The sequence below is a fragment of the Dysidea avara genome, chromosome 9 (genome assembly GCF_963678975.1).
Source record: "Dysidea avara chromosome 9, odDysAvar1.4, whole genome shotgun sequence".
Classification (NCBI taxonomy): domain Eukaryota; kingdom Metazoa; phylum Porifera; class Demospongiae; order Dictyoceratida; family Dysideidae; genus Dysidea; species Dysidea avara.
Genome location: NC_089280.1, coordinates 24,812,767 through 24,832,192, shown reverse-complemented (window position 1 = coordinate 24,832,192; position 19,426 = coordinate 24,812,767). Strand labels below are relative to the sequence as shown.

Below are 19,426 nucleotides of genomic sequence, written 5' to 3'. Positions count from 1 at the left end.
GGACACGGTGATTGTAGCTAACAGGTAAAACAAGATACATGGTCGGTTTATTTATAGCTACGTTGCAAACTTAATTACTTGAAGGCAAAAGTACTAGCACGAACATCAGTGAACAGTAGTACATCTTAGTATCCACTAAAATACTGTAGTAAAAGAGTGGTACATACTTCTGCTCTTATAGTACAACGTAATACACTAAACACGACATCACGTGACCAATTGGGAAATGCGTCATAGCATGGTGCATGCTCTATTGGAATATATTTCTGCCTGTATTTAGGCATTCCAGCCCAATTTTTAAATTTTGGAAAAGTGGACTTTTTATATGCTCAATAGATAGAGTATTGATTGCCGATCTCAGAAATATATAGTTTGTTGGGTTGGTATTAACTACTTTGGCATGCACAGTGCTTTAAAACTGAAAAAAGGTACATTTTTTCTCCGGGGCTCCCCATACATTTTAAAGGGAAAAACGGCAAAATTGAACCAGGAAGCCATCTAGCAATCTGGACTGTCTTAATTGAAACTGCAGTTGCTTCTAGCTGCAAGTTTGTACATGTAATGAGAGTAACTTCAGATGTTATCGAATCTCAACAATCTTTGTATGCTTTGTGGTGAGCAAACATGTTTCACCTACTGCACACTTCTCAATACAATGGTGTATACCCATAGGTAAGTGCCATATCTCTCAAGTAAGTAAAAACATCAAGTTAACAACTTATAAAAGGTAAACAACTAAAGTGGAGGTGCCACAATGATGCAACAATGCCTAAGGTGGAGTTGTGGTTTCAATTACGGCGTTGTTATGAAGTGGTTTGTATTTTTGAGACATATGTTTTTTGAGCTGACACAGCCACCAGAAAATTGCTCTGGAGCTGGCAATCGCTAACCCGAGCGAAGTAACTACGTACTTTAAAGTAAGCACCAGTGACTACCTTCCACCCGACCCTATGTTTTTTAAAGTTTTTAAAGTATTCTACATACATTACAAGGCTTGAAAAGATTACAAAACAACACAAAACTTATATGTAACGCGCATGACAAAACTACGATTTTCATGATGATCAGCGTGTGGACAAACCCCATAGCGATTTCCATCCTCATTGGAGCTCGGACTACGGAGCAATCCCAAGTTAAACGCGAGTTGTTGTTTTGTGCCAGGGTTCTATTGGGGAATATACGGAGAATTTTTTTATTTAAAAATCTCGGATACTGGAATACCTACTGTATTATAATCATGACAATTGCCAATACACTAATACTGATACTATACTATTATTGAGCAAGACAATAATATTAGCAATTTGTTATAACAGCTTGATTCTTCCATTCAAAAAGGTTTTCTTTTTGGAATCAACGGCACAATGGAACACATCTTTAGTATTGACTCCTTGTTAGCCAATGCTAGGTCTTCCAAGAAGCCCATTATTATGCCTTTTCTGGACCTGAAAAATGGTTTTGGTTCAGTTTGCCATCAGTACCTTTTCGATATTCTACAATACTTGGAGCTACCATCTGCTTTTATTTCATATATATTACAAGTTGCTATTCTCATCTCTGTGCCTACGTTTCCACAGCTGATTGGAACACAAAAATATTCCATATTAATAGGGGAGTGTTCCAGGGAGATCCACTGTCTCCCCTTTTGTTTAACCTAGCTATCAATCCATTGTTTGTTTCCTTTCAAAGTCAGAACATTGTGGGTACTCTGCTCAGTTATTTGCTCCCCATTCAACTGATTTACCTCCGCCTGGTGTACCTATTTATGTTTTTTGGTCTGATTCTTCTACAGACTCTCCTGCTGGTTGGTACAGAGCTAATGTCACTTCCTATCATTGTGATGGTTCCTGCAGTTTACATTATGACAACGGTGATATAGAGCCGTCAGTGGATTTACATACTGTTTAGTGGTGTTTTGCTGGTCGTTACCGTAAGAACTTTCGAGTCAATAAATTGATTAACACTCAACCTTCAGCTTCTGTTAGGGCAGCTTCTGCTGAACCAAAGACTTGTTCCTCCAAAGTTCACAAAGCAAAAGGTTTTGCTGATGATTTGACTGTTATTTCTAGTAAAGTTGACTCACATCAACAATTAGTGCTGAAAGCTGCTGACATCTGCTTTGAGTTTCAACCTCCCAAATGCGTATCCCTTCATTTTAATGGCCATCGTGTCGTGCCCACTACAGAGTTCTCAATGTCTACTGGTAATACTATCAATATCTGTAGTGTTAACTGTACGAAATTTCTAGGCAAGAGAATTGGTATTTCTCCCACTGCTACTCGTAAGCTGGCCTCTGACAACATTAAACAGCAAATCTTATTGTACCTCCAGCGTATTGACAACTGTTCTATTAGAGGGGAATACAAAGTATGGATCCTTAAAAGCTTTGTTTCATCTGTACTTCACTTTCATATTGCTGTGGAGAGGCTTACAGTGTCATCCATTCAATCTGCTCAATCATCTGTGCTGAGGTTTGTGAAACAGTGGCTAAATTTACCTCGTAATTGCACTCCAGGAACCATTTTCCATCCTGATGTTTTAGACCTTCCTTTTTTTCCTCATCTCAAGGAATCTGCTAAGTTATCTTATATCCTGGCTGTTGAACGCTCTGTTGACCCAATTATTGTTGAATTGCGACATTCTCTCTTGTCTAATGGCATTCAGGATACACCAGATGTTGTTTTTGATGCTCTTTCTGCTGCTAAATCTTCAGTTTCTAACATCCATTCCTCTACTTTTAAAAGCAAGGCTCGTACCAGTTTACGGTCCTCTCATGTTCGCTATTGGAATTCCACTCTTGAACCATTGACTGTACAGAATAAATTCCTGGATATAGTTGCCCTAGAACAAAATTGTCCCTTGTGGAAGAGATTAATGTATGGTTTACCTCCTGAAAAGCAACTTTCTTTCTTATTGCGTGCCGGTTGTGAAACCTTACCAACACCTATGAATCTGACTTGCTGGAATATAATCACTAGTCCAGTTTGTACCCTTTGTCACTGTACTCAACCAACAACTAACCATAATACTGGTTGTTCCGTTGCACTTGATCAAGGCAGATACACTTGGCGTCATGACTCTGTTCTGCAGGTTCTTGTTCACAACTTTAAGAAGGATTTACCACCATGTTATAAGATTTATGCAGATCTTCCTGGCTACCAGGCAAGTGTTAGTCCCCCAAGCACTATTCCACCTCATATTACATCTACTTTAAGCAGACCTGATCTCGTGGTAGTTTCCACAGATTCCATCGCATTATTAGAACTCTCTGTAGTTACTAATACTGAACATCACCTTTTAGCTGCAAGGAACCGTAAAGAAGATCACTATGGTTCATTACTGACTGACCTTCGATATGCTGGATTTTCAGTTAATCTTGTGACAATTGAAGTTGGCTGTTTGGGCCATTTCATGCCAGAGACCGTCTCTAAACTAAGCTATGTATGCCATCTATCAAAGAATACTATTCGTTGTATTCTTCAGCAAGCAGCTCGTGTTGCAATCTCCTGTTCATACAGGATCTTTAACTCCCGTGCTTCCACTACTTGGGATGTAGTCGATCTGTTTACCTGTTGAGAAGCCATGTATAATTGTTTAGTTTTGTATGTAGTTTATTTTTTTTGGTCTTGCCAGGGCTCCATACTTTTTAGCAATAACTTGGTAACCCTGAGACTGGACTCCTGACCTCTTGTAATTATTTGTTCATGTAATTGTCAATTATTATGACATTTATCCCCCTACATGTGACAGAGCATACATCATAAATGTACTATTTGTTATGCAATCAACAGCTGATACATGCATACAATACGTGTATTATCATTGGTTTTCCACAACTGTTATACTAACTACAAAATACTTAATCAAGTGGACATGATAATCAAGGAGTAAGTTTGACATTTTATTGACTAACATGACCAGAATGTAGTTTCTAGAGTGGTTTGTATGGAGGTGATGATTGTTCTGATGTCACTTGTTCTTTAATTGTCATGGGAATAATATGTCCTCCATCCATCTTATCACTACTACTGCCATTAGGGTTCCAGGTGTATTTCAGTGAGTATTTCCATTTTACTAGCACTCTGACCACAGTTAATTATAAATGAGCACCAGAATTATTAATTTTGTTTTGTTTTTAAAGGGAGACTGCTTCAGTACAAAAACACTGCTTTTCGGCAGTGCATCACAAAAAATAAATATGATATTTGTGGTTCCATTCACAGCAACTGCTGCAGCACAAAGTGCTGCTTGCATTGACACAACAGTAATGGTAAATATACTGTACATACGTTTACAATGAAAGTATTGAGTTCACCTTACCAACAGAAATAAGCTACATAGAGAATAGGGAAAGAATCTTTTCTCCACCATAATCACAAACTACACCAGCATGTTTTCCTGTGTAATAACAGCACAATGAAGATCTAATATGAAATTTTGTGGTAGCTATTGTTTCTACAGTATACCCTCATCACACTGTATCTTTCCCTTCATATACAGCATGTCTTACTTAAGGACATGATGTCATCTTGGTCTCCTGTACAGGGTGGAATTCCATGGGGCAGTGCACTTGGCACATCACTATTTCTTGTATACATTAATGAAATGCCCTCTCTAGTCACACATAGTAGATAACTACAGTTTGCTGATGACACTATACTGATATGCTCTGGTGAAAAACAATGATATTGTGAAAGAAAGATTGTGTTCTAACCTACAGAGAATTCAGGCATGGATTGCATCAAGCAGAATGAAACTTAATGTCAGTGTCAATACTGCATTGTGTGGTTTGCTCGAAAACATGCATCTAGTGTAGTTCCTCCTACAATCCTAGTAGATGATCACCAGCTTATAAGGAAGTGGATAAACAAAATTATTAATTTTTTGACAGGCATTTACAATGGGGCTCTCAGTTAAGTGGCATACTACCTACATTTCTTTAGCCTCAACCAGAAATCTTTATCATTTGATGTTCTTAAGATGTTGGTTGAATTATAATATTTTCTATGCCATACCTGTCTAGGATCCTCCACTTAAACAATCACAGTTAGCATGTCTACAACAATTGCACATTCGTGTTACTAAATGTTTAGAGAATACAATCACATTTTAAGGCTTATACTGGTTGTCTATTTGATCAAGTTAATTTAAATCTACTTGTGCCATGTTTCATTACTATCTCAATAACAGTATGCCATGCTTGGTTCTTGATCTTCCAATCTTATTTGGACCACAAAATAGATATTTTATGCTTTGCAAGGACAGCTTTGCTAACCTGCAAACTTGTCATCTCTCCTCCACCAAAACCTTTTCCCATTCATCTTCCACTTCTCTCTCACTGAGGCCACATGAATTATGATGAAATTATAACCTCTGTTAATGACTTTTACTTAAATTAGCTGCTATTTTAATAATATTATTGTATGCGTAAGTTGTCTAGTGGTTGTGTTTTGTATTGTGTTTGTTGTTGTGTGACTGTGTGCTCTGGTAGGGAAGAACAGCTTTTGCGGACTACTGACAAAAAAATCAATTGATTATTGAACGTTAAAGAATATCAGTATAAATAGCTTCCAGAGTATGTATGCTACTGTAAGTACATGAACTATGGATGGCATTGCATATAGCTGAGAACATGACTCAATGCACAATTCAGTGCAGTAAGTTACACCCAAGCCAAGTTCAATAATCCATCTGTAGTATAGAGATGTTCAGTTTATTCTTGCTAGCTAACAAGTACAAACTTAACACATGAGGTGGATACAAAAAATGGGCATGGGTAGAAAACAAACCACATAGACACACATGCAATGACTCTAAGACAAATTACAAATATGATCAAACAAATAATAATTACATGAAAACAAAAAGAATGTATAGTCATTAATTAATAGCAGCAGTAAAACTTTCATTGTTAGACAAACCATTCCACCACTGTAAGACCTTGTATTGGAATGTCTTTGTGAAATGTTAGATGGTGCCTAGGCAGATCAGCAAAGAAAGGGCATGTTCTAGTATCATGATGGTGATGTCTACCAAACAGAATAGGTGGTTGTAGTGATATACACTGCAATTCATGAAACTAGGAGTGCATCAGGCATAGAAAGCAATACTGTATTAAAGACTCCAATGGAAGCCACTGAAGATGCTGGTAGTGCTCTGAGACATGATATACTTGTGTATATTTCTACAAAGATTACAAAGATAAAGATAATCCTACAAAGATACTGCCCTATTCTGAGTCTCTGTAAAGAATGGTTATATGTAATGAAATACCCACACAGGGAGAGAATAATTAAGATGAGAGAGGACAAGTGGTTTAGTTGAAATCTTCAATAATTTGGAACCAAGAACATTCCAATGACAGCAAATTACATACAAGACTTGTGAGACATGGTGGTCCCCATGATCAAACACTAGGCTAAGACTTGTAACAACTTTCGGTACAGCATTATTCACAGTAATAGCAGGATAAGAATCTCTGGCTACGTTTAGATGCCTTGAACCACATAACTGTTGACTTACAATTGAGAAATTGTACTATCTATGACCCACTGATTAAGGCATGTGAGCTCATATACTAGCAGCAGTTCCAGGGGTGACAGATCATGTTTTTTTCATATTTTTTAAAGTCAGCCAGGAATAACATTGTTTGTCAAAACAACTGGCAGCAACTAAAACAGGGGTGAATTCAGGGACAATACACCATGACCAGGGTAGTAAGCAGCTATGTAGAGCAGGGGACTGGGGGCACAGCCCCCCAGCAGCCCTCCACATGCTATAGGTATCAAGACACACGGTAGTGTGTCGTGCGGCCCAAGAAGCCGGCGCGTAACACCCGTGAGTATATTGACAGGAAGAAAGGAAACGCAATTTTCGCACCTCCGTAGCTCTGTGCTGCCTTGATGAAACAAGACGATTTTTGCTGTGAACATGCCCTCCACCTTCAGCACTCCACATTCCAAATTTGAGCGAAATCGCTTCACGCGTTCCCGAGATATGCGACTTCAAAAATTGGCTCAGTTTCTTCGTTTTTTTTTTCTTCTTATTTTTCTTTTTCTTGTCGCACACTTACAAAAACTGCTATAAAACGCGAACGCCTTATCCGATGTCCTTGAAATTTGGCACACAGAAGGGGGGTATAAAGGCGCATCTCGGTACCAACTGTGGCTGGAATACCATAAACAGGCAAAGAGTTATGAGCGATTATGTACGAAAAATAACACCAATATGTTGTCACGCCTACAGGGTAAACCGCGTATGGGAAGAAGCTGAAAATCGGTGGGTGAATAGGTTAACTATTGAACCTCAAACCTTTTGTGGTTTGAAAGAAATCGAGCTAAAAACCAGGAAGATACAGCGAAAAAATCAACAGTGTGTAACAATTACGCAATCGAGATTAGCTAATTTTTAATTTTTTAAATTATATTATTATTATTATTATTATTATTATTATGCTTGCCACGCCTACCAGATAAACCACTTGGGGTAATGCTTTGAAAATCGCTGTACAGATGGAGTTATCATCTTAGAAAGGCTCTTCAATAGTGTAGAAGAATCAGACTTAAAGCCACGGAGTTATAACACGAAATCCAACTTGGTGTAGCAAGTGCGAGATCGAGATACTCTAATAGAGCAGTCATCCTAATAGAGCAGTCACCCTGAACAGAATTAAAGAGATCAGTTAGAAATAAGTAACCTGTATAGAGATCAGCTACAAACAAATCACCCTGTAGAGAGTTCAGCTACAAACAATTCACCGTGTTCAGACATCAGTTAGAAGAAGTTTTCTTGTAGAGAGTTCAGTTACAAACAAATCACCCTGTTGAAAGATCAGCTAGAAGATGTCACCTTGTAGATAGTTCAGTTACAAAGAAACCACCATGTAGAGAATTCAGCTACAAACTAGTGACCCTGTAGATACATCAGCTAGAAGAAGTTACCTTGTAGAGAGTTCAGCTACAAAGAAACCATTCTGTAAAGAGCTCAGCTGCAAACAAATCACCTATACAGAATTCAGCTACAAACAAATCACCCTGTAGAGAGATCAGCTAGAAGAAGTTACCTTGTAGATAGTTCAGCTACAAACAAATCATCCTTTAGAGAGATCAGCTAGAAGAAGTTACCTTGTAGATAGTTCAGCTACAAATAATTCACCCTGTACAGAGCTCAGTTAAAAGAGGTTTCCTTGTAGAAAGTTCAGCTACCAACAAATCACCCTGTAGAGAGATAAGTAAGAAGAAGTTACCTTGTAGATCGTTCAGCTACAAACAATTCAACCTGTAAAGAGATCAGCTAGAAGAAGTTACCTTGTAGAGAGTTCAGCTACAAAGAAACCATCATGTAGAGAATTCAGCCGCAAACAAATCTTGTATAGAGAGTTCAGCTACAAACAAATCTCCCTGTAGAGAGATCAGCTAGAAGAAGTTTCCTTGTAGAGAGTTCTGCTACAAACAAATCACCCTGTAGAAAGATCAGCTAGAAGAAAGCACCTTGTAGAGAGTTCAGCTTCAAAGAAACAATCATGTGAGAGTTCAGGTACAAACAAATTGTCCTGTAGAGAGATCAGCTAGAAGAAGTTACCTTGTAGAGAGTTCAGCTACAAAGAAACCATCATGTAGATAGTTCAGGTACAAACAAATCACCCTGTAGAAAGATCAGCTATAGAAGAAATCACCTTGTAGAGAGTTCAGCTACAAAGAATCTATCATGTAGAGAGTTCAACTACAAACAAATCACCCTGTAGAAAGATCAGCTATAGAAGAAATCACCTTGTAGAGAGTTCAGCTACAAAGAAACCATCATGTAGAGAGTTCAGCTACAAACAAATCGGCCTGTAGAGAGATCAGCTAGAAGAAATCACCTTGTAGAGAGTTCAGCTACAAAGAAACCATCATGTAGAGAGTTCAGCTACAAACAAATCGGCCTGTAGAGAGATCAGCTAGAAGAAATTACCTTGTAGAGAGTTCAGCTACAAAGAAACCATCATGTAGAGAGTTCAGCTGCAAACAAATCACCTGTAGAGAGTTAAGCTACAAACAAATCTCCCTGTAGAGAGATCAGCTAGAAGAAGTCACCTTGCAGGGAGTTCAGTTACAGAAATAAACTATGTAGAGAGTTCAGCTGCAAACAAATCACCTGTAGAGAGTTCAGCTAGAAACAAGTCACCCTGTACAGAGATCAGCTAGAAACAAGTCACCTTGTAGAGAGTTCAGCTAGAAGAAGTCACACTGTAGAGCTACAAAGAAACTACCATGTAGAGTTCAGCTGCAAACAAATCACCATGTAGAGAACTCAGCCACAAACAAATCGCCCTGTAGAAAGATTAGCTAGAAGAAGTTACCTTATAGGGAGTTGAGCTATGAACAGATCACCCTGTAGAGAGTTCAGCTACAAACAAATCACCCTGTAGAGAGTTAAGTTACAAAGAAACCACCATGTAGAGAGTTCAGCTGCAAAAAAAATCAATCACTCTGTAGAGAGTTCAGCTAGAAGAAGTCACCTTGTAGAGAGTTAAGCTGCAAATAAATCACCCTGTAGAGAATTAAGCTACAAACAAATCACCCTGTAGAAAGATCAGCTAGAAGAAGTTACCTTGTAGAGAGTTCAGCTACAAAGAAACCACCATGTAGAGAGTTCAGCTGCAAACAAATCACCTGTAGAGAGTTCAGCTAGAAACAAGTCACCCTGTAGAGAGATCAGCTAAAAACAAGTCACCCTGTAGAGAGTTCAGCTAGAAGAAGTCACATTGTAGAGAGTTCAGCTACAAAGAAACTACCACGTAGAGAGTTCAGCTGCAAACAAATCATCCTGTAGAGAGTTCAGCTAGAAGAAGTCAACTTTTAGAGAGTTCAGCTACAAAGCAACCACCATGTAAAGAGTTAAGCTGCAAAAAACTCAATCACCTTGTAGAAAGATCGGGTAGAAGAAGTTACCTTGTAGAGAGTTCAGCTACAAAGAAACCACCATGTAGAGAGTTCAGCTGCAAACAAATCACCTGTAGAGAGTTCAGCTAGAAACAAGTCACCCTGTAGAGAGTTCAGCTAGAAGAAGTCACATTGTAGACAGTTCAGCTACAATGAAACTCCCATGTAGACAGTTCAGCTGCAAACAAATCACCCTGTAGAGAACTCAGCTACAAACAAATATGCAGTGTAAAAAGATCAGCTAGAAGAAGTTACCTTGTAGTGAGTTCAGCTACAACGAAACCACCATGTAGAGAGTTCAGCTACAAACAAATCACCTGTAGAGAGTTCAGCTAGAAACAAGTCACCCTGTAGAGAGATCAGCTAGAAACAAGTCACCTTTTAGAGAGTTCAGCTAGAAGAAGTCACATTGTAGAGAGTTCAGCTACAAAGAAACCACCATTTAGAGAGTTCAGCTGCAAACAAATCACCCAGTAGAAAGTTCAGCTATGAACAGATCACCCTGTTGAGAGTTCAATTAGAAACAAAGAATCCTGTAGAGAGATCACCTAGAAATATTGCCTTGTAGAGAGTTCAGCTACAAACAAATCACCCTGTAGAGAGATCAGCTAGAAGAAGTTACCTTGTAGGGATTTCAGCTACAAACAAATCACCCTGTAGAGAGTTTAGCTACAAAGAAACCATTCTGTAAAGAGCTCAGCTGCAAACAAATCACTTGTACAGAATTCAGCTACAAACAAATCACCCTGTAGAGAGATCAGCTAGAAGAAATTACCTTGTAGATAGTTCAGCTACAAACAAATCACCCTGTAGAAAGATCAGTTAGGAGAAGTTACCTTGGAGAAAGTTCAGCTACAAAGAAACCATTTTGTAAAGAGCTCAGCTGCAAACAAATCACCTGTACAGAATTCAACTACAAACAAATCACCCTGTAGAGAGATCAGCTATAAGAAGTTACCTTGTAGATAGTTCAGCTACAAACAAATCTCCCTGTAGAGAGATCAGCTAGAAGAAATTACCTTATAGAGAGTTCAGCTACAAAGAAACCACCATGTAGAGAGTTCAGCTGCAAAGAAATCACCCTGTAGAAAATTCTGCCAGAAACAAATTGCCCTGTAGAAAGATCAGTTAGAAGAAGTTACCTTTTATAGAATTCAGCTACAAAGAAACCATTCTGTAAAGAGCTCAGCTGCAAACAAATCACCTATACAAAATTCAGCTACAAACACATCACCCTGTAGAGAGATCAGCTAGAAGAAGTTACCTTGTAGATCGTTCAGCTACAAACAATTCACCCTGTAGAGAGAGCAATTAGAAGAAGTCACCTTGTAGAGTGTTCAGTTACAAAGAAACCACCATGGAGATTTCTGTAATCAATATAATTATGTGACCGGATTTGCGAAAAGGGGTCTTCCACACACATCCAATTCCGTAAACGTTGGAGACCATAACTCAGTGTTCAAGTAACATATTAACCTGAAAATTTCACCATGTATTCAGCTATAGTGGTGCTCACCACTGCCCAAATATCAAGGCAATAGCTCTTTCCAATCTGAAGTTATCAATTGTCAAAGTTGGCAAATTGGATGTGTGTGGAAGACCCCTTTTCGCAAATCCGGTCACATATGTATTATACAGTATATATAATTTGTACATTTACTGATAAAATATTTAAAGTACATCTACTTCATCTTTTCTTCTTCCTGTAGTAAAGAAAAAAACATAGGTTAAAAAAGTCCCAAAGCTGGCCATAGGCCGGCTTTGGGGTATACAAATACAAAAAGAAATGAAATCTAATCCAAAACAGCCAAGCTGTAAAAAAGTGTGCGGCCCTCAGAAAGGCTATGGTGAAAAAAGATGTGAAATCCAAGGTGGCGGCCAAGAAATGGCTGTGATGGTAGGTTAATGGTAAAAATTTTAATAATGACAATTTAGGTACATTTTGTGAAGCGGCACAAAAATTCACCTGAATTGTCGTTATTAAAATTTTTACCATTAACCTACCATCACAGCCATTTCTTGGCCGCCACCTTGGATTTCACATCTTTTTTCACCATAGCCTTTCTGAGGGCCACACACTTTTTTACAGCTTGGCTGTTTTGGATTAGATTTTATATACTTCAATACTGAAATGAAGAGTAGTAAATATCACACTTTCTAAGTGGTCAAGAGCTGCATGTAGGAATCATCATGCAATCAGCTACATATAGCCTAAAGTAATTTTTTAGCTACCAAGTGAAGAATTCTTATAGCAAGTGTGCCCATGCATGGCTGGGTTGGTGCTGCATATGTTGCATGCAAGTTTTCATACTTAGTAGAGGTTTCTGTTACATATGGTGACTGTTTTATTAGAGTATTTGACTGACTGCTCTATTAGAGTATAATTATCTCAATGATGCCAAAGATCTCGGAGTCTTCTTTTTATCTGAAGTGGAGTTGGCATTACTGCCAAAGTCCTCAAAACTCTTGGCCTACTCTGCAGACAGTTAAACACTAGTAACTGCATTGCAACTAAAATATACTATACATATCCATAGTGTGATCTTGCAGTGCTTACCGTATTGTTCACCTCTTTGGAGGCCACACCTTATAAAAGACATCTTTATTCATTTATTTTATTAATGCTTTACAGCACAAGTGCTGAAGGTCTGTAGGACACCTGGTCCTACAGCCTGCTCAAAGACTTTAGCTACAGAAGGCTTGTTTGAAAAGTTGGAGCAAGGAGAAAAAATCCATGACTGGACCTAGGTAGCCTCGAACCTGCAGCCATCCGATTTACGCTCGAACGCTTACAGGAGTCTACCAGGCGGTCAGGATGTTTTCTCCTTGTTATTTTCATGTAATTATATCCATAGGAATTCTAGAGAGTAACTCATTATCTCTAAGTACCCCAAGTAGAACCAAATGGACACTAGTTTATTTAATACATTATATTACTTAAGTGCATACAGTGAAGAGCCACTAAGTTTATTCTTAATGACTATACTCTTCAAACTACAAATCTCATTTAGATGCTACCTTTAATGTATGTATATGAACTTGCCGACATTTTGTTTTTCATTAAATCACTTTAGTTCATTAATAACAGCTTTAATATACTCAATTTCATATTGTTTAGTAACAATCCTACCAGATCATGCAGCTCTAAACTTCATAACAAGTTTTCTAATCAATAACTCCTACTTTTACAGATTACCCAGATTATGGAATTCTCTCCCAGTGATCAATACCTCTCTCCCTATCCAGCAAGTCATACAGCAATTAAAAACTTATTTTCTGGAATCATTTGTCAAAAATTTTGATGTAAACAACATTTGTACTCTTCATTACTTGTGTCCCTGTTGTAAGTGCTCTAAACTCTCCTGCCTTGTAGCTAAATTTTAATCATTTAGCTACGTATGTAACAAAGTATATATATGTTTTTGTATGTTGTCTACATGTACAGTAGTTAAGCAATTAACATGGGAAGTTGGCACACGTTGCCATCTGACCCTCAACACCACCATACTATTTTTGTACATAGCTATTTTAATTCTGTAGTCTTGCATAAGCAATAATAAGTAGATTATTTTTATTGTGGGGGTGGAGGGCTCTGATCCACCACTGTAAAAGCCAAGGCCACCTGTCACTGATTCCTTAGAAGTGCAAATTAAAGACACCAACTGCAAGGCCGCTTGCAAAATGAGATAGGTCTAGTGCAAAGCAGTACATGACTTTTATGTGGGTAGCTATACAGACAAAATGTGACCATACAAGGAAGCTCTGTGTACCAGTCATGTTAACCAGCAATTAAACCATAGCCTGTCAGGTACCGCAGGGAGGTATAACTTAGGGGCGGATCCAGAATTATGGAAAGGGGGGTCAAAAAGAACTGAGACACTACATTGTCTCTGGTTTGATAAGGTGAGACCAAAAAAAAAAAAGAAGATCACAGCTACTGACAATAGCTGCCCACCAGTTAAGTAAAGTAATTAACCAGTAATTAGTTTGGGCAGTTGGCACACATTGCCATCTGACCCTCAACACCACCATACTATTTTTGTACATAGCTGACTATTTTAATTCTGTAGTCTTGTATAGGGTGTTGTAAAGCAATAATAAGTAGAATTTTTTATTGTGGGGGGTGGAGGGGGGAATCTGCCACTGTAAAAGGCCACCTGTCACTGATTCCATATAATTCGTGTAAATTAAAGAAATTGACACACCAAGGGCTTGCAAAATCAGTTAGTGCAAAACAGTACACGACTTTTATGTGGGTATACAGAAAAGTCAAGATGAAATCAGTGTGACCACACAAGGAAGCTCTAGATCTGTGTACCAGTCACGTTAACCGGCAATTAAACCGGTACCACGGGGAGGATTTATCTAATGATTACATTGTATAACCATATATAGTCATGTTCTTGTCGCAACTAACGGATACTTAGTCACGTGATCTGAGATAGCTCGGTGCTTTCTGATGATTGATTGCTGCTTGATCCTGACATAGGTGCGTGCCGTGAATTAACTTTGTATAACTACCAATATGAAATCATTCAATATTTGTGTTGAAGATGCGCCAGGGATTTTATTTTTATTTGTATATCAAGGTGGCAGCATAGATAATATACCCCCCTGGATTGGAAACTAGTAAGCGGCTCTGGTTACAGGCTGGTTTCGCACCCCCTTCAATAACAAGACAAGTTTTACTGGGCGAAACAAGACTCACCACTGGTAAAGAGTTCTTTCTCAAGATGTTTTGGAAGCCAACAGCGAGTTTCGAGGCAAATTAGCTCTTTATTGTGCGAACGGTAGATGCGAGACTAGATAGTTTGGACTCGTTCAAGGAAAACCGTGGGCACCGAAACCCTGTACCATAGATAGTATATACTACGTACCCGGGGTTGCGTACCGCCGGTTTTCAAAGGAACGATCATTAGGCCCCTATTTGGTGATTATTAGTTTCTCATCCACCGCCCGCATCCATCTTAAGCTACCGCATGGTAAGCCATTATTTACTCTGTCCATGCTCAGAAGAACACGTGATACCATACTGAGTATAATTTTTTGTTGATGAACGCTACAATGCGCTTTATATCGCCAGAGAACTGTTATTCTCCTTAGCAAAATGCTGCAGTACCAGTTGCAATCGTGTTCTATCGACTTCATCAAAGCAGGCTTTCAGTTGACTGTCGAAAAACAGTTGGCGATCACGAAAAGTAGAATCAGCTGGGGAAGAAAATGTTTGTAGTAAGAAAGAAAGACAATTTGGACAAGGTCTGTACATCAGTGTGTTAATATTATAAAATAATGGCATAATGGTAATACCCTCCCGCCCGCATCATAATAATTAGAAAGGCTGGATGAGAAACTAATAATCACCAAATAGGGGCCTTATTATTATTTTATTATTAAGTTTAATATGCAAAACCTCCATTAAGGAGTATGACGCATAGATCTTATATCTTACAAAATTATTCAAGAGTTTCTGATCAAGTTCATCACAGTACTTGCTTGAGACACTGCATCGCTAAAATCTGTTCTGTAGCTACAGATGTATTTTGATCTTGATATTATATGGCTTGATATGATGGAGTTGGTCTAAATTAGGAAGTTCTCTTAGAACTATTTTACCGTTCTTAATCCGATACAATTTATCCTGCTTGTTGAGCTCACTTAGCCTGGCACGTAGTTGTTTGTTCTGTATTTGCTCTTGTGGGGTTAAGTCAGGTGTTATAAATACTTTAGTGACATGAGTCGGGTGCTCCTTCTTACGCAAGTTCAACCGGTTGTGGAGAATTTTAAACTTTTCCTCTCTTGTTGACAAAGTAACTTTCGTGAGTCTGGGCCTTCCAGTCTGTTTACCAATCCGTGTTACATTACTGATGTGAGCATTAACTCCAATGTATTTATTAATCAAGGATGTGACATTCTGAGTATCTTCGTTCTTCTGAATACTGGCTTCCGCTGATGTGGATTCTGGAAGGTTGTGCACAATCAAATTCAGTTTCCATTTCTCCCCTTCCTTTTCTTCAGATATGATCGCTGCAGTCATTGATGCTATTGATTCAACAGTTACCTCCTTGCTATGGATCACTTGTTCAGATGGCTCAGTGTTTTCTACTACCATAGCGGTATCAGGCCCTTGTTCACTGTAACTAACTAAATTATTTACTTTCTCTGTCAAGTCCTCAAATCTGTTTAATAGATCCATTTGCACAGAGTTCAGCTTAGTTTCTATTACATCACAAACTTCCTTAGTGTTGTCATAAGCCATTAGGGCGTTGGGCAATTTGTAAAAACAATGAGAACAGAAAAATACAATATTGTTTGGTAAATCAGAAAGAGCGCCATATTTCCCAACACTTAAATTAATGCAAACTCTGTGCTGCCACTTTCTGCACCAAACGCACTCAAAAGCATCACCAGTTATTAACTTGTTACAGGTCATCGCTGTACTCATTAACACTTTTCCTTTGTAATGGGCAGCGCAAGTGTTGTACTGGGTGGCATAGTACTGGAGCTCAACAGCATTATATCTGCTGTCCTCTACAGTTCCAATGGCTAGAGGACAGATCCTGATCGGCTAAATGTCAAAGTCAGAAAACCGGCACGAGCTGAGTGGTAAAATAGTGGTATCCGCTTCGTGTTGTTGGGAATATCAGCTCTTGTTAAATGGCTAAATATGTCACTTACTATGATGTTGTTGGTTGAATGGACGCAGACGAATGGTTTAAGATAGGAATGACAATTGTAGCTTGGTTTTTTGAGTCGTTATTCAATGAAATATGGTAGCGAGTTTGAGGCTTGTAAAATCACTTGCACGATGCTTATGCTGTATTTCAAGTGTTTTCCTGGTAATTCAGTCTATTGAAAAGTGTTCGAGTGTATCCTTTCACTGTTTCCGTAATGATGAAGAGGTTAAATCTTTCGTGTTAGTAAAATCGCCAGGAGGTGGCCAGTTTTACGGAAAACGTTTACGATTACTATCAGAAGACCATATATTGAAGTACAACGCAGATTGGCAGTGTTGATAAGTGTTAACGAAGTCAGTACGCAATCCCGGGTACGTAGTATATAATATCTATGCCTGTACGCTACGCCCTTCGCACCCAGACCATACCATGTAGCATTAATATTTGATGACTTCGTAGTATAAATTGTATAGCGATACTGCATGTCTAGAATCACAGAGAGAATGTGCTTCCAGTTTTGCCGAAAAATACCATCCAAAAACCTGCCAAAGAAGTTATGGGAAGGCATATTATTTAGCTGAGGTAATTTTTTATAGCATAGTTAACTTCGTGATACTTTCTTTTTCTATCTACAGCACTTAGTTAAGCCAAGAATGTGCTTCCAAAAAAGCATGTAGTCAGCCATTGTAAGCCTTCAACCAAAAGTGAAGCGAAATGGTCAAACTAACCAAAACAATTATCATAATAACACCACAAGTCGTTCTCGTAACAAAGTAAAGTCGTTAATGCCACCATTCTGCTGTAATAGATTTAAATTTGCTGAGGCACGAAACCAGCCTGAGGACACTGGTTCTTGTACTAAGTCAATGGGCACGCGGCGCAGTTTCCAATCCAGGGGGGTATATTATCTATGGTGGCAGTTAATAGTACTGAAGACTGATAATCTGACACTTGGCCTACATCCATAATTTTTTCTTGTCAACCTTAAGGCCACTCCAAATAGCTAACTTCTCTGTTTCCCGTCCTGGACTCAAGCATACTCGCATGCGGGCGGGTAGTCCATTTCCATTACAAGATTTGTAGCTTTTCAAGCCATTATTTCTCTGGCACAACCATAAAAAACTGCATGTTTAGGCCACTCCAAATAAATTCTCTGTTTCCCGTCCTCCGCCCACATCTGGTTACTGTCAGCTGTAAATACTCTATTATTCCGTTTTCTTCCACTATTTTCCGGTAATCCTTGTATTCTGTACTGGCTCAGTGAAAGCCATCTTGTAACAGTGTCAGCTCACGCACACAAATTCATGTTTATGCTACTTTTGCAACTTAAAAAGGTGCACTCTTAAGCATGCATTTACGCAGCTTTTTATGGTTGTGCCAGACAAATGGTGGCTTGAAAAGCTGCCAATCTTATAATGGAAATAAATCGCCTGCCTGCATGCAAATATGCCAGAGTTCAGGATGGGAAACAGAGAACTTATATTTGGAGTTGCCTTAAACTTATTTTTTAAGTTGCAAAAAATAACGCAAAAGTGAATTTATGCTGACTTGATAGTACTGCTGACACGTGAGCTGACACTGCTACAAGATGACTTTTACTGAACCTGTATAGTATACAAGAATAACTGGAAAATTTAGAGCTGATAGTAACCAGATGCGGGCGATGGATGGGAAACAGAGAATTTATTTGAAGTGACTTAAGTTCCTAGTTAGTTACTCTGGTAGAAGCAGTTGCTATGTCAAACAAAGTTCTCATCACCTAAGAATTATATCACTTTTAAAGTGAGGCTTCTAACTGCTGTCATTCGTCCTCTAGAGAGCATTGAAGGCATTGGTATAGAGGAAACTTGAACTACATTTCCTTGAAAACAACAAACAAACAGCCCAAGCATTAGTGCATAGAACTGGTAACTCAAAGGTCCAGGGCCTGTGACATCCTTTCTTTTCTTCTCAGTGCCACCTTTTTGTGACATACATTTTCATATGACACCAATCTGTGTACGTATTGACACGATTCATGCGTGAAATGAAAATACTGATCATCTGGCTACTTCACAAAGTTGATTACAAGCTTCTTACAGCATGTTGGAGGCCATAATGTAGAGATAACTTCAGCTACATTCCATAACAAACCACAGAACAAACAGCTCAGCTGGTATAACACCTCCCTGGATTTGTTGCGGTTAATGTAGGGGTGCGGGTTTGTATCCAGCCACAGGCATAACTTTTTATTTGATTTTATCTACCTTTTTGGTGCACACTTTTTCTAACTTCAGTTTTTTTTTTTTTGCTCATAGTACGTAAGTTCATAGCAAGCTCATAGCATCCTGATGTTGCTTCACAGCATTTGGACTATTGGAAAAGTATACAGTAGCACATAGGGCAGGCATGGGCAAACTAATTGGGTGCACATTTGTTTGTATGATTGTCCCATGTGTTCTATTAGAGTAAATGCCTTCTTTTCTCTATTACTTCAATTCTTAGTGATGTTGACTGCTTCCTTAAATTATAGCCAGAAAGTGTACGCCTGTGTGTTAAGTTAATTTTGCTCAAACCTTTGCTTACAGTATAGCTATGGCAAATAGTACATACTCTTTTTGTACTGATTCATTTCTCATTGTTGACCATGTTACAGTTCTAGCATAATAGGACAGGTACTATTCCACATAGGTGGTTAATGTGGAATCCTGCACTAAGGGCAGGTACCAATACTAGTACTCTAATAAAGCAGTCAGTCAAATACTCTAATAGAACAGTCACCACATGTAATGCTATTAAGAACAAGTACACAAAAAAATTGGAATTTTCAACTAGAGTAGAGACCATAAC

The 19,426-nt window shown here is 38.5% G+C and overlaps 1 protein-coding gene across 1 annotated transcript in view; it reads left to right on the top strand.

The window, feature by feature from the left end:
* Positions 1-14,339: 14,339 nt before the first annotated feature.
* LOC136267364 (uncharacterized) overlaps positions 14,340-19,426 on the top strand; it is a 40,612-nt gene continuing 35,525 nt past the window's right edge. Inside the window, exon 1 of the mRNA XM_066062482.1 lies at positions 14,340-14,412. The gene's annotated coding sequence lies outside the window, so the exon portion shown is untranslated. The remainder of the gene's footprint in view (positions 14,413-19,426) is intronic.